This window comes from Phyllostomus discolor, chromosome 2, assembly GCF_004126475.2.
Source record: "Phyllostomus discolor isolate MPI-MPIP mPhyDis1 chromosome 2, mPhyDis1.pri.v3, whole genome shotgun sequence".
In the NCBI taxonomy this organism is placed as follows: Eukaryota; Metazoa; Chordata; class Mammalia; order Chiroptera; family Phyllostomidae; genus Phyllostomus; species Phyllostomus discolor.
This window is the reverse complement of record NC_040904.2, coordinates 158,378,506-158,401,213: the sequence shown is the minus strand read 5'-3', so window position 1 is coordinate 158,401,213 and position 22,708 is coordinate 158,378,506. Positions and strand designations below refer to the sequence as shown.

The window sequence follows — 22,708 nt, the reverse complement described above, 5'->3', positions numbered from 1 at the left end:
CTATTATCTATTTTCAAGTTCTTGTACTATTTTCTAAACTCCTCCTCCCACGGCGAAAATTTTATTTTATTTTTCCCTTAGAGCGATTTGGTTGGTGAGCTGAATCTCCAACACTGGCATCCCCACTCTATCGCTCCCTCCAAAAGACCTCAATTGAAAAATAACCCAACATTTGTCCTCCAAGCTCACAGAGAGAATCTTCCGGTCGTCCTGCACTCTGCCAGGTTCCTTCCCCCGAAAGCTTTTATAGGTTGCATAACTCCCTGGGGTATCTACACGGAGCTATTGCATGCCTGGCTCCTAGGTTAAGCGCCAAAGGACTTCGGCTAAAACTTGGGCGGACCAGTCTTGGAAAATTTGTCTCCACTAGACTTTTGGCTTTTTTGCTGGTCCAAACTAAAACCTGAAGTGGAGCCACCCGAGCATGCTCACTCCTCCTTGAGTCACAGGGTGGCGGTCCCCTCCACCCCACCCCGGACCTCTGGGTTCCGGCAAAGCTTGAGTTCTCAACCACCACATCCTCCCCTTCCCCTCCCAGGGCGCGCTCCTCGGCACCCACTGGAGCACTCAGCAGCCGCGCCTCCCCTCCCCACCCCGCCTCCTCCTCCTCTCCCTCCACTCCTGGCTGTGGCCGGAGAGGACACGTCAGGGAGCATAAATAAATAAATAATTCCATTCACCCAGCGGCAGCGAGGCAAATCGGCTACGGCTAGGAAGGAACGGAGGGCTGCAGGGCCCACCCGGTGCCGGAGACCAGGTAATGGACTCGCCAGCAGGGTGGGAGGAGGAAGAGAAGGGGAGGTGCCCTCGGAGAGGAAGGCTAGTGTGCATCTACACCCTGCCGCCCCAGGAACCTCGCGCACGCATGTGTGAAAAGTACCAACACGCCTGTGACAAACACGCTGAACGCAGTGAGCCCTTATATAGACAAAAAAAAAAAAAAAAAAAAAAAATCAAAGCTGCCTCCGGAGGGAGGCTAGCGTCATTCTGCGCGCGGGTGGTGGCGCTGGAGTTTTGGGGGGCGTACCCGACGCTGGCTGGAGACGCTGGCATCTGAGGCGGAGGGCTCAAGGGGTCCCAGACTATTGGGGAGCGCAACGTGTGCCCGCGTGCTTTCGGTCTGGAGGTGCTCACGTTCTAGGCTTTTTGCACGGAGACTCTTCTGGCGCGGTGTTTTTTGCTCTCCTTGGCTAATGAGTCTGTCAGAGCTACTTCCCTACCGGTGTGTCCCCAGTGCACTTCTCACTAGCATCCTTCCCTGGGCCTGGCAGTATCTGGTGGTCTGGCTGCCTCAGAGGTGAGGTCGAGGGTGTGGCTGGTGGTCAGAGGGTACGTAGGGAGTGTCTTGTCTTTTAGCAGACTTGCGGGGTTCGAAGAGGCTAGGATAGGACAAAGTACAGGGGAAGTCACCTTCCTTCTTTTTTGGTCCGCTGGTAGCAGGGTGGGTTAGGAGGCGGAGGGAAAGGTGTGTGCTGGCAAGGTATGCGACCTGGCAGAAGGAGAGTGTGACTTTCAGAGGACCTGCTTCTGGAGCTCACACTGGGTTTCCTAGTCTGTTGCGCCACACTGGGGGCGCCAGGCCAGACAGGTAGGGTGGGAGGCGGGGCCGTCCAGGTGCCAACTGCAGCCCCTCAGCAGATGCTCTTCTGCACTGCTCTCTCCATCCGCTTTTCTCCGTTACTTCCATGAAAATGATCGCAGACTGGTTTGGCAAAGATGGTTGTGACCAGGTGACAATTAACTGGTAGGGCTAGCAAGGACATTTTTTGGTCTAGGCCAAGGACATCACACCCACGCACCACACGAGAGGAAATGAAGATCGGCTTCTCTATGAGTGTCTGCCTTCATTTTTTCAGAAGTAGTACTGAGTGGGCCGAGTTGAGTGAGAGTGGTTGGTCTAGCAGAAAAGCTGATAATATTCCGTCTCCTCATCTCTTCCTGGATCTAATAAGAAATGAATCAGAAGCATAAAATAGCGGACAATGATTAGAGTGATATGAAAAAAAGACTGGTCAGAAGAAAGCAGTGAGCACTGGATGTCCTCTTCTGCCACTCGGTGCTTTACAGCTGTTCCCAGACTGAGAGCTCAGGTGGGCTGCCATGTGCCCTATCATTGGAACCACAAGTACTTAGGTGTGCATTTGAGGGAGTGTGGGGGAAAAATACGAGCTGGGTGGTGGCTTGCAGGGAGTAGATGAGGCTTGAGCAAGGTGTCTCTCTTATTTACCCTTGGTGAAGCAATCCTACCTGCACTTGCTCCTTCTGACATCACATTTAAATCAATCTAAGTGAGCAGGCAATTGAATGATCTCAGTGAAAGGGAAACATTATTTAAGCAGTTCAGTGTCTTATACGATAGCTCATAAAGTAAAAACTGATTTTTACAAAATTCACATCAAAAGTTTGGAATTTTAGGTACTGCTTTTTTCCTTCAGGGAGTGGTTTAATAGTGGCAAGTAACCTGAAATGTAAACACCTCTTTTCCCAACGTCCAGTTAGTGCATCTTTCTGTAAATGCCAAGCTTATTTCTAGACATGTATCTACTTTTATATCACCTGGCTTATATTTTTGGCCTTGAGCCTTCCTGAAAGAAAGGACAACAAAGTGACCTAAAGAAATATCCTTTATTCAGAGTCATATTTTTGGATCATGGATCTGAAATAAAAAAAAAAGTCTTTTAAAAAATTTTATTGTATTTTCTCCATTACCAATTAACCCTCTAATACCTCCTCTCTGTACAATCGCCACACTATGGTCCATGTCCATGAGTCCTTTTTCCTTTTTGTTCGATCCCTCCACACCCTGCTCTCCCCAATAGCTGTCATCTGCTCTCCATCTATGAGTCTGTCTCTGTTTGGCTTGTTAGTTCACTTTGTTCATTAGATTCCACATATGAGAGAAATCATATGATACTTGTTTTTTTCTGACTGGCTTATTTCACTTAGCATGATGTTCTCCAGGTCTGTTCATGCTGTCACAAAGGGTAAAATTTCCTTCTTTTTTTTTTTTTTTTTACAGCTGAGTAGTATTTCATTGTGTAAATGCCCCATAGTTGTTTTATCCACTCATCTACTGATGGACACTTGGGCTGCTTCCATATCTTGGTGATTGTAAATAACGCTGCAATGAACATAGGGGTGCTTATGTTCTTTCAAATTAGTGTTTTGTGTTTCTTTGGATATATTCCCAGAAGTGGGATCGCTGGGTCGAAAGGAAGATCCATTTTTAATTTTTTGAGGTATCTCTTTACTGCTTTCCTTAGTGGCTGCACCAGTATGCGTTCCTACCAACAGTGCAAAAGCGTTCCTGCATTTGCTTTTAGTTCTATATTCGTTCACTGAACATTTTTTTGAGAAATTCACATGGGAAAAGGTAACTGACTTTACAGTTAGACCTAGATTTCAGGCTCAGTTCTGCATTTTGTAAGGTTGTAATTACTTAGCAATCTCATCCTCAGGTTTTCTTATTCATAAAATTGGATTGGTGGTACCTACCATGAAGGGAGAAATAAAGGATATGGAAAACACCTAAAATAAACTAGCTATTTTAACCCCCCTAAAACCATTCCACACACTAAACTGTGGTTACCAAGATGAATGAGGCTGCAATTCTGCTGTCAAAAAAATGCATGTGTAGTCAACCAATTTTTCTTACTCCTCCCCTATTTGCCTTCAGCTAGTTTTCTTCTCAATGGAACAGACATTTATTCTAAATAGCTTGAAAGGGATTTAACAATCTAAGAAATGTTTGTAAGATCTGCTAATAGGCAAGTTTAGGAAGGGTGTCTTGATTTAGAAACCTTTATATTCAGCCGCATTCTTTTGCCCATTGAGAGTGACCTTGTAAAATAGATATGGAGGATCTTCTTTTAGCTATGAGGCGAGGACACTCCTTCCCTGAAGATTATCTCTGCCAATAAATTGATTTCCTCTTTTTGGGAGACGAGACTGAGCTGTAATATCTCCCAGACTTTGGACAGCTTAATCCACTTCCTCTAAAAAGCTGAAGAAGAATAGAGTAATTATTACATCTCTGTAATGCTCACCACGTTCCTGGCATGGTGCTACTACTTTCTGTATATTTTAACTCTTTTTATCTTCTTAATCTTCTTAATCACCCATTTGAGGTTGGTCTGTCAAAGGAGAGGAATTTAGACACAGAGTTAAGTAACTTGCTCAAATAGCACAGCTAGTTAGGTGGCCGAGCTGGGACAAGCACTCTGACAGTCTTGCTTTAACCACTAAGTAACACAGTCTCTACTTTGGATGAAGCTGAATGAGGACAAGGACTTTGTCTGGTTCTCTGGCCCAGTGCAGTATCACCACATAATAGTTCTGAACTGATTATCAAAAAAAAAAACAAAACAAAGGGAGGAGGAGGGAGGGAAACAGGTGGAAGGGAGGAGGATGAAGGAAAATGAGAATGAGTCTGCTTTCCTGTCTGCTTCTCTAAATCTGTCAGCAAGTCCCACAGGGGTCTTCCCTGGGGACAGAACAGTTGGGATTCCTTTGCCTTGTCCTGTATCTAGTCATCTTGTCACTTTGTGAGTTAGAAAAGTATTCTTTCTTTGGGATGACAAATTAGCAAAAGTTGCACATACCCAGTAAATATCAAAAAGAAATGTAGTCAATGTGGAATGAACAAACAAACAAATAAGGATGAGTTATACCTTCAGGGGTTCTGGGTTCAAGCTTCAGTTGAGTGACTAGTTGACTTAGTTTTTTTGCAACATGAAATAATACATGTATGGTTTTTCCCTACAACAAAGAAGATAACAAATGTAAGGTATCTTCTACTCTATCTGACAAATAAAGTGGCATGAAATAATACGGTTGCTGGTGGAAGTGAGGTCCCTGTGGTGTCACAAGGAAAAACATTTTCAGTGACCAACAAGGGGAGATAAGGTCTGGTGGTAAGATTTATGTGGGTGTTCCATGCAAAATCAATAGTGTGAACCTCCTGGGATTCCAGTATCCCATCTCTGCCCACCCTGCCATGGAAAATCAAGGCCAGAAATAGGGCCAATGCCCAGAGATCCTGTGTTGTATTAAAGCTTAGTACAGTGCCGCAATATCCAGGGCTACATGGTTATGGAGAGAAAACACATGAGAGCACAGGATGAATGTGAGTTCCTGAGAGTGCAAAAGTGTGCGTACACAAGAGAGAGAGAGAGAGAGAGAGAGAGAGAGAGAGAGAGAGAGAGAGAGAGAGAGAGAGAGAGAGAGGCAGTTAGACAGTTCCTTCATTCCCCTGGGGCTATAACAAGAAGCTATTTTAAAATAACCAATCAACTTTCCAAGCTTTTGAAGGCTTCTAATGGGTCCACCCCTTGATCAATAATCCCTTTCCTAGGTTAGACTGACAGGCCTCTTGGGTCAAACACCTCCCCCTTCACCATTTTGACTTCTATGGGCTGTCCTTACCTCCCCCTTCTTTGTCCTATCCCTTCCGCCAGTGATCTGCAGACTGGTGGTTCCCTGTGGGGGAGTGTGAAGCTATAGCTTCCTGGTTAAACAGACAGGCTCAGTGTCTGATTCCCTTTGTGCTCTTTCCTTTATTGATATCTAGCTAACTATGGTAAAAAAAATAATAGTTATGTTCTTTTAGGTCTTTTATCCCCATTCTTCTCTTACAATCCCCCCCCCCCACACACACACGAATTATCTCAGTTCCTTTATTTTGATGTAATCTGTGTTCACCTGAACTTCATCTAAATTGATCTGGACTTACCTAGGCCAGTTACTATGTTTTAGCTGGAATTAAAATTATGTGGGTAAGTATTCTACCTCTTTTCCTCCGTGAAATGGTCCTTGAGAGCAGAGACCAAGTGTGTTCCATCTCTGTGAAATGGTCCTTGAGGGCAGAGCCCCTGGGGGAGGAAGGTCTCCAGGGCAGGACAGGGCAGAGGGCCCTGAAACCTGGTCTGTCTGGGTTTTGATCATGGCTCTGCCAACTACTAGTGAGAGCAAGTTGCTTAACCTCTATAAACTTTGGTTTCTTCATCTGCAAAAACATGTCTAAATCTGAGTTTGTTTCTTCATGTGTAAAAATAAGATCATAGTCAGTTTCATGTGTTGGTTTATAGGTGAAACAAGACAATACCTGGGATGTAAGTAGCACTGTGTGGAGCACATACATGGAAATAACTCAGTACATGATAGCTAGTGTTAGGTATTAAGTATTAGACCTATGACTCTTAGATTGTCACAAGGATCACTGGCTTATTCTTGTTCACAAATTTTTGGGAATCATTTGAAATGCAAGTTTTTTATTAGATCATATAACTGTGTTAGATTGCATAATAAACCTTTAAATGGATTCCACTTGTCTGAGAGGTCATCCTCATTTGTCACAGGCTTTCTCAACACTGGTTGGATCAGAGCTGTTAAGAAACAAGTTGAGAAACAACTGCACAAAGTCTTGGTAAATAATATAACTTTTTTTTTAACTTCTAGAGAAACTTTTAGAGAAAGCTTCATTCTCTTGGTCAGTCCCATAAGTGGTGAACGCTGGCGCCTAGTCCCCCTCCCACTCACAGTCATAACAGGAGAGAACAGCAGACTGGGGGTCATCATCTAGAGGGAGGAGCATCCCTTACCACACATCTTAGGCCGTTCGCAAATGAGAGGTGATTTCACCAAATATAATTTGGTAGAATGTTACCAAAAAATGTCTACGTGCTTCATTTATCTAAACTGGTGCTGCATTTTTTTTGTAATATTAGGCATTAAGCCAGCAATTTTCTATTGAAAATACTTATTCTGAGTGGCGGATGCAAGAGAATGCAATTGTCTAGATAAATAAAGATGTGTATAAAATATTGGCATTTTTTAAAAGAAAGCATTTTATTTCAAACATTGGCTGTTTCCCCACCTAATAATGCAATGAGATGTATTCTTAATTATCTGTACCTCTACTCAGATTCTGATTAGAGCTGATATGTGGAGTAATTATAATTCATTTTTTTAAAAAGCTGCCCTACTAAGTAATTTACTTGAAGACTTATTTTGTTTGAAACTAGATTAGGTAGGAATAAACAGTAAATTAAAAGAAATGCATTTACTTTAAAAACTTCTAAGGGATGAACTATATTAATAATATTTACCTTATTTTAAAATCAGTTTTTAAAACTCTCAGAATCTGAAGTTCTGTCAATTTTTCTCAAATATACCAAAGTCCACTTAGGGATAAGCGGCATTATATAGCGATGTTTCTGAATAGGCAATACAGTTGGTATTTTTGCCAGATGTCATTTCACTGTGGGGGAATGCATGGCTCTTTCATCACAGGACCTGTGGTGTCTATGGCCCCTGTACTCCTTATGCTGGTAGCTTCCCCTCAGTCACTGTAGTTACCTAAAATGCCCCTACATTTACATTTAATTCTTGGAAGAATAGTACTAGCTTTGGTTCAAAACTATTGTCCAATAGGATCAAATGGAGAATGTTTATGGAAATTATCCTTGAGATGAGAGTATCTTCAAATAATAAATTGTTTTGCTTTTTCTTCAAAGGATAATAAAAATAACCTCATGTGAAAATACTTTGATTTGAAGCAGCAAGGTCTTTTATGTAAGGACTATGTAAGTGTTAACATTTAATAATCAGATTATCATGGATCTCCCAGGCACTAAATCTTCATTTGCTTTAAACTGTCAACAGCCTGTGGCAATATCAGCACCTGCTGCTTCTCAGACTGCTGCTTTGGCCTCCATGCCCTCTGTGTTCTCCTCTTACTTTTCTGACTGCTCATTTGCAGCTTGTTTGGCTCTCCTTTCACTTCGTTCTCCCTAAAGGACGTGTTCCTTGGTATCTGTTTTAAATTTTGCTTTTGTGTATGTTCTATTGATTGGCAAAACTCCTACCTTCCTGGCCTAGGCTTTCACATCAGTAGGAACAACTCCCAAGTCATTATCTTCAGCCCTGACCTTCACATAATCTCTAGGCTGACCTTTCCAAATGCCTTGCTGGACAGCTCCCCTTTACTGTGGCTACCACCACCCACACGCTGTGGTGTCTTCTGAACTGTCTGTGCCTTCCTTCTTTCTGCTGTCCTTTTTACTTTTATGGGTCTTCACGTTATAGCAGTCTAGCCTAGGTGATTTTGAGACTCCCCTCACTGTCAGTTGCTAAGACTTGACACTGTCATATCCCAAGTTTCTCCCTTTCTGATGCTGCCACAGAGTCAGGCACTTTTGACATATTTTCTGAAGTCATGCTGTAGTCTCTTTGAGGGTCTTCTCACTTCTAGTCTCTTACTGTACACGTTAATTCTGTATGTGCCACCAGATACTCTAACTGAAGTACTTCTCCCTTACCTACATGTAAATAACACTGGTGACTCCTGTTACCCCAGTCTAAGGACCAGCATTTCAGTCCTTGTCATTCCCAAAAAGCTTTTTTAGGCTCATCTCTCCCTGCCATTGTACTCAAGCCAAACTGAACTCTCCCCTTGGCCTCATTCACATTCATCCCACTATACCTTTGGTCATACTGTTCTTTCATCTTAAAATGGTCTAACGTCTTGCTATTTCCATGGCTAACTTTAATCTCATTTTCAAGCTGAGCTTAAACACCACCTTCAGATTTCCTCTGAAGCCCCTGGATAGGGCGAAGAAGCTTTTCTAAAATTTCAGTAACATTGCATTTGTAATCAGTCTTATTTGTTTTAAATATTATAGTTGCATTTGTATAAGTCTTCAGTTTCTTCATATACTAGACATGTCTGAATGTCAGCAATATTAATGTATTCATATTTGTGGATTATGGAGTTTTGAGGAACTTAGAGGGCATCTGTTTCCACTTTTATGTGTTGTTTCTTCAGCATATTCAATAAATAATCACCTATTGTTTACTCTAAGCATGAACATGGAGGCAGCCTGTTCTTTTTAAGCCAGTTACAGTTGTGACTCAACTCTTGCTGCTTCTATCTAGGGTCCTTACCACATAAAACCCCCTTTTGGGTTTATTGACAGCCTGTACATATGTGGTGACAGCTCACATGTCTATGTTTCCTCTATTAACCTAACATATTCTATTTTTCTACCTGTTCTTTACATGACCTGGGTAATCTTTTTTTTTTTTTAATGTGGCTATGTTTTTAGAGGCACTCAAATTTAGGAAAGTTGAGAAATGCACAGAATAGTTCAGGATGAAAATGATTGTTTATGAGTAAAAATGTTAGAACTTTTGTTCATCACTCAAGTAGCCATCAAGGTATGTAGGGGGATCCAGAACCCACTGTTGTCTCATGGCTGAACATTTTCTCTGTGGCCCTTAGTGTAATGAGTGAATAAAGGAATAAACCATTAGAAGGGAGGGAGGGAGGGAGGGAGGGAGGGAGGAAGGACGGAAGGGGAACGAATGCCATGACCACTAAAATGACAAGCATGCAATGTGTACATGTATACAGAAAATAAATGAATTTAGAAATAGTGGACCAAACAAGAAGCTATTAGGTTAAGCTATAGAGATAACCTTTGAATAAAAATAGCTTGCCCTTATTGAACACTTTAATATGCCAAGCATCCTTTTATGTGTTTATTTTACATGTTTTCATTAGTTTAATCTTTAAACCTTATGACCCTCATTTTACAGATGAGGAGATTAGGGCACAGAGGTTTAAGTCTCTTGCCCAATATTATGCATCAGTGGAGGGATCTGGTTTTGAACCTATTAATCATAGTACACATTTCCAAACTTTTAGTATTTTAAAATATTCAGTGATGCAGTGGATAGTACACATTTTCAAACTGTTAGTATTTTAAAATATTCAATGATGCAGTGGATTTTAAGAGATTCCAGAGGAAGGAAGTTTGAGAATTGTTTTTTTAAAAAAAGACTAATCAGCTATAATGAGTTACTGTCTGTGAAAGCATAGAGTCAGCAGAATGATAAGACTTCCTTATTATTTAGAAGATGCATCTGGAACCAAACTAGGAAGCTTAGAGAAAATAATGACTTCTTGTGACTGCTTGTGAACTTAGAGAGGCTGAAGAACCAGTAGGGACTGAATGATAGGTCCAGAATATGATCCCTCCAGTGCTGGTTGCAAGGTGGCAGGGGTAGAGTGTGCATGGTGCAGTGGGACTCCTGTGGAAGCTCCAGGCTAGGGTGTGGGTGCACGAACAGAGCAGGGTCTGGTGAATTCTCATGGATCTATATATGTCCTATCTCTAGTGAACTGGGATTTTAAATAAAGCTCTGACATATTTCAAGCCAGAGAATACAGTTCTTCTTTAACAACTGTTTATTCACCTACTGTGCTCCAGACACTGTTTTATTTTATTTTAATTTATTTTTCAGTTACAGTTCACATTCAATATTATTTTATATTTGTTTTAAGTTTATAGCATAGTAGTTAGACAATCATATACTTTACAAAGTGTTGCCCCAGTATTTCTAGTACCCACCGAGCACCATACCTAGTTATTACGATACTACTGACTGTAGCTCCTATGGTGTACTTCACATTCCTGTGACTATACTGTAACTGTAAGTTTGTACTTCATCATTTTACCTTTTTCACCCAGCCCCATAATTCTCACCTCTGGCAACCATCAGGCTGTTTTCTGTATCTATGAGTCTATTTCAGTTTTATTTGTTCATTTATTTTGCCATTTAGATTCCACATATTAGTGAAATCATGTGGTATTTGCCTTTGCATGACTTATTTCACTTAACATAATACCATCTAGATTCATCCATGCTATCACAAATGGTAAGATTTCATTCTTTTTTTATGGCTGAGTAATGTTCCATTATATATATGTACCATAACTTTTTTTCATTTATTGATGGACACTTGGTTTCCTTCCACATCTCGGCTATTGTAAATAATGCTGTGGTGAACATAGGGGTGCATGTATTCTCTCAAATTAGTGTCCAGGCACCATTTTAGATGTTAGAGAGATGACTAGGATTAACAAGAGTAAGTTCCTCTTAGTCTTCAGTCATACAAATAATTGAACATATTCTTCAAGCAAGGTTAAGCAATCTTTGTTCTTGAGTCAACTTTCTGTAGATGTTCAATGTCATCTCCCTGTAGCTAGTCCCATTTGTCCCTTCTTTTCCTTTTTTCTCCATCTCAGTGTCATAGGTTGGATTGAAGATGTCATAGATAGGTGGAACTCATAAGAATTTTGACTTATTAATGTATTGTTTAACCAAAATCAAAATATGTAAACTATGCAGGTCCCAATGTCTTCATTTTTAAAATCGTATACAATAAAACTCTTTATCATGGGGCTGTTGTTGGAGAGCAAATAAATAATGTCAGTACCGATACATGGTAATCATAATTATTTTGCTTACTACCTTATTTGGCTCACTACCTCTGTTTTTGACAGAGTATTTCTATTCCTGAGGAATTCTCTCCTGTGCAGAAGTGTTATAATATTGCTGTTCACAGCCTGAACCAATTAGGAGATTTATAAAGCAACAACAGTAGGAACTCATTGATGTTATAAAACTGTGTCTCTACTCAACATGGACAAAACTCTAGTTTTGGGCACATTCAAGCACTGATATTAATGCTGCAAAAACATTTAAGTGCTGAGTTTTAAAAAAAGATTTTATCATTTATTTTTGGAGAAGGGGGAGGGAAGAGAAAGAGAGGTAGAGAAATATCAATGTGTGTGAAAAACATTGACTGGTTGCCTCTTGTACGCCCCCAACTGGGGACCTGCCTCACAACCTAGGCTTGTGCTTTGACTGGGAATTGAACCAGTGATCTTTCAGTTTGTGGGCAGATACTCAATTCCCTGAATCAAATCAACCAGGGCTGTGCTGAATTTTTTATTTAGCCACAAAGTTAGTAATGTTAATTGGGACTACATCCCAAGAGAATTTTAAGATGGACATTCCTACTTTGCTCTTAGAGTAGTGCACAGAAGCACATTTAAAAACTACCAAAAAGAAAAAGACAACAGTCATTCTATTATCATGACTCAGAGATGTTTGTTCATATTAAAACCAAAATGTGTGTCAGCATAATTATTGATGCCATATACATGTTTCTTATGTGCTTAATCTTTTATATATACTATCTCTAATCCTTGTTATTGCCATGAAAGATATATTATATTCATTACAGAGAGAATAAGGACTCGGGAAGGTGAGGCTGTCCACTAGAGAACCCTGAGGCTCTGTTTCCTTAGCTGTTTTGATAGAGGTAAGATGCTGAAGGCAACTAGATCTTACTATGATATCTTAAATTAACTTAAATCAGTGAATAATTAAGTATTGTTATTTGAAATAGCCTGCATAGAGACCTGAAAAAATTTGTATAAGTTATCTTTCCTGACCCCCTGAAGAGACTGAAACTTCAGAGATATACTCTTTGCATGTACTATTTAAAGGTCAATCCAGAATAAGATTTTGTCAAAATAAATAAAGACCAATGATCTTCTACAATAGAGGCTGACAAAATATAGTCTCTGGGCCATATTCAGCCAGCAGTCTGTTTCTACAAATAAAGTTTTCCTGGAATACAGTTACCAATATATTCTGTGGCTGCTTTCTAGCTGCCAGGCAGAGTTGAGTAGCAGTGACTAAGCCTGCAAAGCCTAAAATATTTATTCTCCAGCATTTCAGGGAATGATATTTATTGATTTCTGCTTTAAGATTTTAGAAGAGGGAGGTTTTACTCTATGATAGAGGAATCAAAGAAGACATTAACGAAAGAAGTGAAAATCTTTTGGAGCTGAGGGATAGGTAATATTTAAAGTGAGATGAAGAGGTGGTCATTGTAAGTCCCACAAAACTCAGAAGCAAGAGCAAACACAGAGACAAATATGAAAGTTTGCTGAAGTATAAGAATCATATCAGCATGCATGATTCATATAATATTATAACCATTTGCTTATGAGTATATTTTTGCAAGTGTTTATCTAGAGCAGCGATTCCTCAACTTGAGGCATTTGAATCATTGGCGAGCTGCTTAAAAATAAGATTTTTGCTTTACTCTGTAATCTGTGATACTGACGCATAGTCCATGTAGAAAATAACTGATCTAAAATATTTACTAATTTGATAAAAATAATTAGGTATTTTCTGTTGAGGACACAGAATATATATTTTTGTCTCCCATCTTGTGACTACCTTCATAAAATGCATGCATGCTGGACATACACTAATAATTTTTGCTAATAACTATTTACAGTAAACTAAATACTAGATACTGACACACAACTAAGTGACAGCACTGTGCCAAGAGCTTTTATGCTTTTTCTCACTGAAAACTTAAAATACTCCAATGAGATAGATGTTATTATTTATAGAAGAGATACCAAGTTCAAATGGAAAAATAATTGACCTTAGACTACAGTACTAGTACACAGATTATTTTTATTCAATATGACCAAGACATTGACTCTTTTAAAAAGAGAAACTTTTAAAGCTAAAATTAGTGGAATGGACAGGAATGGACTTCCAGAAGTTCAATATAAAAATGAATTTTCACTTTTTCTTCAGGGAGCATGCCTCCCGCCTTTCCTCCCCCACAGGTGTGCATCTCCTAAACTCAAAGGGACCGCATGAGACTTGCAATTGGGGAGCAATGGGCAGCGGCAGCTTATTTAGTGCTAACCCCCTGAACCTGCCTCCAAGTCCTCTTTTCTCTGACTCCTCAGTAAGCTTACAGCAGCCCGGCCTTGGTTCACTTCTTTCTTGTAACGTTTCTAGAGAGCCAAAGCAGCCCCACCTGGGCTCTCTCCTGGTGCTTCTTCCATCCTAAAGCCTTTCCTTGTCCCACTATCCCCGCTTTTAATAAACGTACTCTCAAAATCGAAAAAGAAAAAAAGAATTCCAATTTGTTCTAATGTAACACAGTTCTTTTCTATTAAAAACATTGCACCATATTTTTATGCAAGTTGAGACTGCTTTTCACTACAAATGCTTCTGCAAATTTTTATTACAAATACTGACATTTTATTTGACCAACAGTGTATCTTTCCTCTCTGCCTCCTTTCTGTTTCTGTCACACTCTATCCACAATTCTCCCTTTTTTCGTTTTAAAGATTTTATTTATTTACTCTTAGAGGGGAAAGGAGGGAGAAAGAAAGGGAGAGAGACATCAATGTGTGGTTGCCTCTCGAGCGCCCCCTACCGGAAACCTGGTCTGCAATCCTGGCACGTGCCCTAGACTGGGAATCAAACAAGCATCCCTTTGGTTCGCAGGTGGGCACTCAATCCACTGAGCCATACAACTGTTCTTTGTTTTCCTTATTTGTAAATATTCAGTTGTTTGTATTGTCCACTCTCCACCTCCTTTTTCTGGTATTTATATAGGTCCTGGTTTCTTATTGCAAAGTTTCTTCAATGAGGCAATAAAGTGCTTGAATGCATTTTTCTAAAAGGATGGCCTCTTTCAGAAGAAAAACAAAGAGTCAATGCAAGTTAATGCCAGTTTATTTTTTGGAACTTAAAAAAGCAGCAGGTACTGCAGAAATATTTGCATGTCACTAATTGATATGACAGAATAATTAGTAGATAGGAAAAAGTGGATGATTCAGAAGAAACCTCAGGGGGTGTGAGGAAAGGTACGTCCCTCCCTTAGGGGCCGCATTAACATCTCTGCGGAGAGTAATGTGGCCATGTGTGCCACAAGGAGAATGTTCATTACACATGGTGGCGGTCATGGCCTGCTACCGGAGGATTTACAGGTCTAAAGCTCATCTAAATATTATTTCCTGTTTTATCATTAATTTCTAAGCAATATATGCATTCATTTAAAAAAATACTGCAGTGTGGAGACATGCAAATTTTTATTTTTTAAGGTTATTTTTATCAATAACAGATTTGTTAACTCTATCTCAGTAAGACCTGGGCACATTATCTACATTTGCTTTCAAATGTAGATAATGTGTTTTTTTCTAAAAAAGGGAAATAACACTTCTATAAACCTAGCATCAATATAAAAAAATTATATGCTTAGAAACCTAATAATACTGTTCATTGGGATATTCTAGTATTTATGATCAAAATTATTATGCATATTTGGTCTTTAATTTATGAATGAATATCCCATCCAACTGTTTCAGTCTATAAGCCATTTTAAATTATTTCACATTTTATTGGGACTCTTATTTTACTAACTTTTGTCTTGAAGCAGTAATGCTTAATGTCTCCTCAGCTATATATTCAGATATGGGTTGAGGTCTATTGACAAGGTAATTTTTTGGTATTATGTTGGTGTCCTAAGGATTTTCAAAAGGATTTACACACTTAGGTGTTTGGTGTTGGAAAAGGGGAACGAGAAGACATGTGACACACTCAGTGGTAACTGTGTGCCAGAGGTATGGCTGTAGAGACTGTGTATGCGTCACCTCCTGAAAGTCATTATCTGACAACCCCAACAGTCCTATGACTAATTTAGGATGGCAGTGAAGCACCTGATGTCTCAGATGGGTTAAATGACAAAGCTCTATTTCCCAAATCTACATTTTCCCCTCTACTTCGTGTAGTCATTCCAGTAGAGTTGAATTCTCCTTCTTTGAACACACATTTTACAGAAATGGGAAATTATTGGAAAGATAAAAGAGAAATTCTTAACATTCTATTCTTTTTTAATGTGTTAATGAAATGAGTCATGTTCATAAATATCGAAATCACTCTTGGAAAGTTTTCTTTAAAAACAAGAGAGAAAATTAAAGGAATTTTTTTAAAATGTTGGCAAAAATTTATTTAGCTCCTTTACCACATTGTTTTAGTCTGTTCATGTTGCTGTAACAAAATATCACAGACTGGGTAGCTATAGCAACAGAAATTTGTTTCGCATTCCCCTGGAGTCTGGAAGTCTGAGACCAGGGTGCCAGCCTGGTTGGATAAAGGCTTTCTTCTGGGTTGCAGACTTCTCATTGTATTTCTACTTGGCAAGAGGGATTAGGGAGCTCTGCAGGGTCTTTTTTCATAAGGGCACTAATCTCTTTCATGAAGGCTTCACCCTCATGACCTAAGCACCTCCCAAAGACCCCACCTCCAGTACCATCATTTTGGGCATTAGGATTTTAACAATGAATTTTGGAGGCCACAAACATTTTGACTTTAGTACACATACATTATCCCTTTTTCAAAAATGTTAACTTTATGAACTGTATACGTTGGAACTGAGGTAAGGCTAGGAAATCAAATAGACATAGTTAAATTAACAGTAGTGAACTAGGGCTGTGTCTAAATATTTGGGATTTAAATATTGTGTTCTATTTTTGAATCTTGATAATACTATATTAAGCTAGTACATTCAGCTCCATTTATACCTTAATAAGAAAGGTATCTACAAAGTAAAACCTTATTAATAATTGCTTCATTAAAAGGATAGAACTTCATTATGATTTGAAATTCAGTGTAAAGGTCCATCTTAAATTCCATTTCAAAAGGATTTGGGAAAGCCCTCATTATAAACAATTTAGCTCTTAACCATAACCTAATGATAGGCACTTTGAAGTTGGTGCTATAATGAAATTCCAGCATATATGTTTGAAAATCTGTGTTTTTCATAGTAACACAAAACTTCAAAATATGTGATTGAGATACTACATGTTTCAAAACGTGAGGCAATTCGGTTGAACATTATGTTTTATTTATCAAAGCTTTATGATATCTAATACTCCTAAAATATAGTGGGACTTTTCTTTACAGTTGACAATAAAATATAATTTGTTCACTGTATTTGAAATATCATCATACTCGACTGCAATAAGATATCCAAACATTGAGGTGTGGGAATATAATCAATTATTATTACTACCTTCTGAATTGTACTTTATAGGAAAGTGCTGATGGGGAAAACAAGAATGCTCTGTGTAAAATTTTTTTATTATATTGATTAGTGTGATATTGGTTAATAAAATTATATAGATTCAAGTGTACAATTCTATAATACATCTTCTGTATTTATTACTGGAAGTCAGTTTCCTTCCCTTGCCATATATTTGACCCTCTTTAACCTTTACTAAATTCTCCATTGTGAACTGAATACTTTTATGGACAGATAAAGAGCACAGACCAGCTATTTTTTAAGACAATGTATTGTATATAAGTTGTACTGTACCAAAACCAAGAGTTTAAGGCTAATGCTTCAAACAAAGGTAGGTCGTGCAAATCGGGTTTTCCCCTATCATTAGGCTGCTTTCACAAAAGTGGAACTAGGGATCCAAGTGGAAACATACTAGGAGTATGAGCAATAATCCCATTGAAGATGATTACTTTTCCTGAATTAAACAAACGTGACATTGCTGGGTGGACTATCAGGGTGAGAAAAATTTTTACATGGATATTTGGCTCCTGAAAAGGACTGTCTTTTGTAATCAAATCATTAATGATTTCAAAGGTATGGTTCTAATTGGATTAGAACCATTAGAACCTTTATGTTATTAAAAGGCATCATAATAATCCAAGGTAGTTGAAGCACCATAATTCTTCAACTTTATTCCATTAGAGAATTAAACTTACTGTTTTCAAATCATACATTTTTTTGTCCTATACAGCCACCCCCCTTTTACATTCCTGAAGTCTAACTCCTAGAAATCTGAAAATAAAAACAGCCACACAATTTCTCAATTTTCCAGTACAATTTTTCTTTTAAATATGCATACGGTTACCAATAAAAACTCTTTACCTTCATTTGACATTGACTTTTACCTTTTTTTTTATCTTTACAATCTCTTGTAAGAGGAATTTCCCGATAGGGTTGAAAACAGGTTTGTGGAGAGCAGCATGTGCCAAGATTTGCAAATGTTCAGATGCTGAGTTCGCTGCCTCTGTGAAACAAGTACACCATGAGGTTTACACGATTGTACAAACAGTGATAAGAGCAATGTTGCCAGGCATTCTTATCTTTGCTATTGACTCCTTTTCTTGGAGTGTCATGGATGGTGTTGCTATTGTCTCAGAAATCCACCCTTGGCTTGTTGCTGAAAAAGCGCCCTAATCAACATAAAGACTCCTGGGTGGCTGACACTGTGTTTTCTTGGCTTTACCTTGCTTACAAGATGTGAACTTACCTGTGATTCTAAAGTTCCAGAGTCTAAAAAAGACGAGAGCTTGTTGGAGCCTGCTTGTTGCCTTTCCTTGGACCCTGGCCTGGTTCTTGCTCCATCACTTGACTCTGTTGAATCTTGGCATTGACTCTGGCCAGGATCTAGTGACTGTTCCCTGAAATGCCCTTCGGTTTTACTGGAAGGGGAAACTGCAAATAAAAGTCATGGGAACCTAACATTGCCAAAAGCCAGGCTGACAAAGAAAAGCATAAAGGACAAGCAACAGCACAATATCTAAAATGACTGGTTTGTAGCTTTACCACCCTGGGCCTGCAGCCTTTAGACACAAATACATAGAGTAGGGATCTCATTGTACAGCATTTTGCTTGTCATATAACAGAAGAATTGGAGGCACTTACTAATATATTTACTGAAGGTAGGAAGCACCCAATAGTACCTAAATAACATCATTTTATGGGAATTCTCTCTTTTGTTCCTGACAAAGCATTTTATTGTTTTCTTTGAACAAAAGAAAAACGTTAGACAACAAAAATCATTTGTTATGCAATTCAGATACTCTACTAAGATACACTCCACTAAGAGTGTCTAAATTTGCATTTATCCTCTATAAGTAAGCTCTTAGCTTTTCCTGAATTTATTTTAAATTTTGATAGTTATTTTAGTTTTTAATGAAAAAATATTGTTAGTTTTTTTACAAATAAAAATAAAATTCCCCATTTAAGTTACATTATTTCAGTTTTACTTTGTAAAAATAACCCTACCATCTTCTCAAGACTGCTTGATTCTATTCCTTAGTTGTCCATTGTTTCAAGTCAGCTGTTTTTAAGGGCAAAAAATAAAGAATGTTAAATAGAATGAGGTAGGGAAACTGAGTAAGTTTTATTCCGGAGAAAAGTATTGTCCAAGGAAATGAAAGGCATTTCAGCATTTATAGAATAAGCCCATATTATGAGGAAAACTAAAATACATAGAATGTATTCCCATGGTTCCCCTAACATTTAGTATTTAAAAGATATCTAGAACTCACTTTCACTGTTAAACTTAATACCATATTTTCCATCATTATTACCCAGTTAAAAGACTTACTTTGATAATTTACTTAAATGAGTGAGGTTTTATAGAGTTATATGTTGTGGAGTAAATGCATTCTTTAGAGAGAGGGCTGGAAAAATTAATCCATATTTTTCTAATGTATGATATTTTGAGTTAATATGTAGTGTACAAATGAAATCACTTCTTTTTCTAACATTATTTTTAGCTCCATTTCTCTATAAAATATGGAATCAAAAAATTAATCTGCATATATAATTTCTCTATCTTTTAAGTCTTTAGTCATGTGAATATATTATTTAAATTGGTGCACAGTCATTAGACTTATAAAGGCAAGTGGTTTCTTATTAAATATATGTATACTTCTCATCCATCATTATTAATATGCTTGTAAAATACTACTTGTCTTTGGACAGTCACTAGCCTCTAATCTATATTCAAGTGATGCTTAAGTTCAAAATTTTTCAAACTTATTTAATTACAGATGCCATTTTTGAAAATAATTTTAAAGCATGGGAATTTTATGAAACACCATTTAGGAAATATGGCCTTGAGGAAAGACCTTTGTGTTTAAGACAAAATAGAGTTTTGAAAGTATTACTTATAAAACTTTGAATGTGCCTGGAGAGTAACTAACTTTAAGTTACGTTTTCAGAGTTGTAAATATATGACATTCTCAAGTATTCAAAGTAGGTAGCCACTGATTCCATTTTCATAGTAAAATGACAACATTGAGATCATGTGGGGCAATAACATCTTAATATTGATCTAACAGTAATAGAAAGGAAAATGATAAATGGAATTATTAAAGTGAGGAAGTAATTGTTGAGACCTGAGATCTGGCCTGAAAGACTCAAAACTGTTTAAATCTAACTTCATTACTAGGGACTACATGAACACTTCCCTTGTGAAATCACTATGATTATTTTGTTAATTATTGGTATTATTTATATGCTTCTCTGATAATCAGACTTCAAAGATTTTCTTAAACACACAACTCAGTATCTCTAAGTCACTTTTTCTCACCATATTCAAAAGCTTTATTTTATATACCTCATGCTCAAACACTTACTAAACTACCTGGCTAACCGATCTAAATTTGGCATCTAAAATATAGATGCTTAGTTTTTGTTTGTTTTTTTTTTGCTAATTGTGTTTCCACATAATCTCATTTCATTTTTTCTATCATGACTGAGACCAATGAAATTAAAAATATTGTTGTACTCAACTCAATAATGGGGCTAAAAGTGATTGAAAGTCACCTGCATTCAAGAAACACAAGAACACAAGTGTCCTGAGTTTTGACTAATGTTTACAAGTCTTCTCAAACAGCACAGTGGACTTTTCCTTTTACACTTCCTACACATTTCAAGGAAATGAACATAAAGATTATGCAAAGCTAATTTTCTTCAAGTAGAATGCTCTCTTCTAATTCCAAAATGCATTGCTGTTAGCAGTCTTAATTGTTCAGTACACACTCTTACTGTGTGTGATCTTCCCTTCCTAATAGTGGTTTTGATAATGACATACACACAGATATTAAGGTCAAGCACTGCCTAAGAGAAATGCTTGTGACTTTTAATTGATAACACTGTCATCCCCGTCTCCTTGCTCACAACTCACTTTTTTCTCTTTTTTTGTGGGAAATACCTATCTACAGTGAAATTTTAGTGTATAAACGATACGTCAGTAGTAGAAATGGTGTTTCACTGGGAAGTTGGCTGCGCTGTCTATGTAGGGTTTTACGCTGATAAATTTTTCTTTCCTTATATTTTCCTATTTATAACACCTGATTATAAAGAACTATTCAGTGGATCCATTTCATTTTTTCCCTATCCTAAATTAAGCACTGAAACTTCTTTGAGTGACTTCTCAATTTAACGTGAAGATTTTATCAAATACTTCCTGTTGAAATAGACATTTAACCTTTACCAAATCTGATTTACAAGGCATACCCTTCTTTTTTTCAGATTTGTAGGATTCAAACAAAGGAAAATTTGATTTCTAGATTTGCAGACTTAGTATCATGGATTTTACACAATATGTCTGTATCAGTGTAATCATGTACTCGAAGGAACTTAGAGGTGGTTTCGCCCAGTATTTCACTCAGTGTTAATCCTACTGAATGCATGAAAAAGTGATTGTCCAGCTCCAGTGAAAAGGTTTGCAGGCATACAGTAAACTTACCATCTGTAAGCAGCTTGTAGTTTTCTTAGCCAGCCTCATTTATTAGTAAATGTATTTTAGTATTAGCCTGAGAGGGAAAGTGTCTGTGAATTGTGTTCTTTACATTTTTATTAAATTGTGAATTGGCAACATTCATAACAGAAAAGCACATCTTTGGCTTCCTGCGGACAGATTCTGAGGCCTCTATTCTTATCCACAGCTCTAGTGAAGATAGCCTTCTATACATCACATGATATGGGCTGAGCAGATCAGAAGTGCTGGGCACTGAGGTTGTATGATATTGTTAACTCTGAGCTGGTGGCTATAAAGACATGTGCAAATGGATGCAGCTGCCAGGCTAAGGGAAGAGTGAAGCATATGCTCAAAACCAGCAATTATTATGATGTTTTTACAATGATTTGCATTTATTGAGTGCCCATTGTCTCAGGCAGTATTCTGAACACTTTACATGTATACATGTGTTATCTTGTTTAATCCACATACATAAGATAGGTACCATTATTTCTAGCTTACAAAAATGAGAACTAAGGCTCTGAGATATTAAGTAACTCACCCAAGTTCACAAAGTTAATAAATAATAATACCTGAAAGTAGACACCCAGATTCCACCTTGTAACACTTAAATAATACTCAGCATCTGAAGTATTCAGGACCCTACAGAGACAGGGAAGCTGCCTAACACCTTAGTTCTGCAGTTAAGTTCTATGTTGATACGTTGATACTGATTTTTTTCTCCCCCTTTCTTTAAGCTATGTTGAGTGGATTTTGATTTTTTCCAACTATAGACCTCTACTTATGAAAAAGTTTTCATTACTCATGTTATGGATTAATTGTTGGGATTTCATGTGCAAAGCAAAACAGATCAACTTGGAAATATCTACATATAAACCCTTTTCTCTGAAAAAGTACAAATAATTCATCTTGAATTTGTAATGAGCTATGTTTATGAACTACTGTATATGAAGACAGCACAACATGGTCTGCATGAGATAATATTAAGGAGGCACACATCAGCCAAATGGTTCTGCCTGTGTGTGTAGAACACAGTTTTTGCCATGTGATGCTCACAAAATTATGACATTTTTCTTGACATTTTATTAGCCTGGAAACTCAATGACTAAGGCCCTTCTAATCACTTTCTGTTTTTGGTTTTGCAAAAAAAAGACAAAACAAACAAACAAAAAACCCCGACATCTGTACTTTTACCCCTGTGACCACATGAGAGAATTAGGGATGTGTGTTTCCTCTTTGGAAGGCACAGGGAATAGGAAATTGTAGGAAGTAGGAGGCACACAAATGTGAGGAAGAGAAATCAAATGCATAATAGGATATACCTCCAAAGAAAACCATATGGAATTATTAATCAAAAACATAAAATTAGGCAGGAGAGTTTACCCCCTCCAAACTGGGAGAGATATTTATAGTTTTTCTTATTTACAATGTTACTTTTTTCTGCGTTTCTTCTTTTCTTA

The 22,708-nt window shown here is 37.9% G+C and overlaps 1 long non-coding RNA gene across 1 annotated transcript; it reads left to right on the top strand.

Annotated features, from left to right (window-relative positions):
* Positions 1-414: 414 nt before the first annotated feature.
* Positions 415-22,368, top strand: LOC118499044. The gene is made up of 2 exons (XR_004901541.1): positions 415-757; positions 21,436-22,368. It is a non-coding gene; the product is annotated as an uncharacterized LOC118499044 (long non-coding RNA).
* Positions 22,369-22,708: the final 340 nt, after the last annotated feature.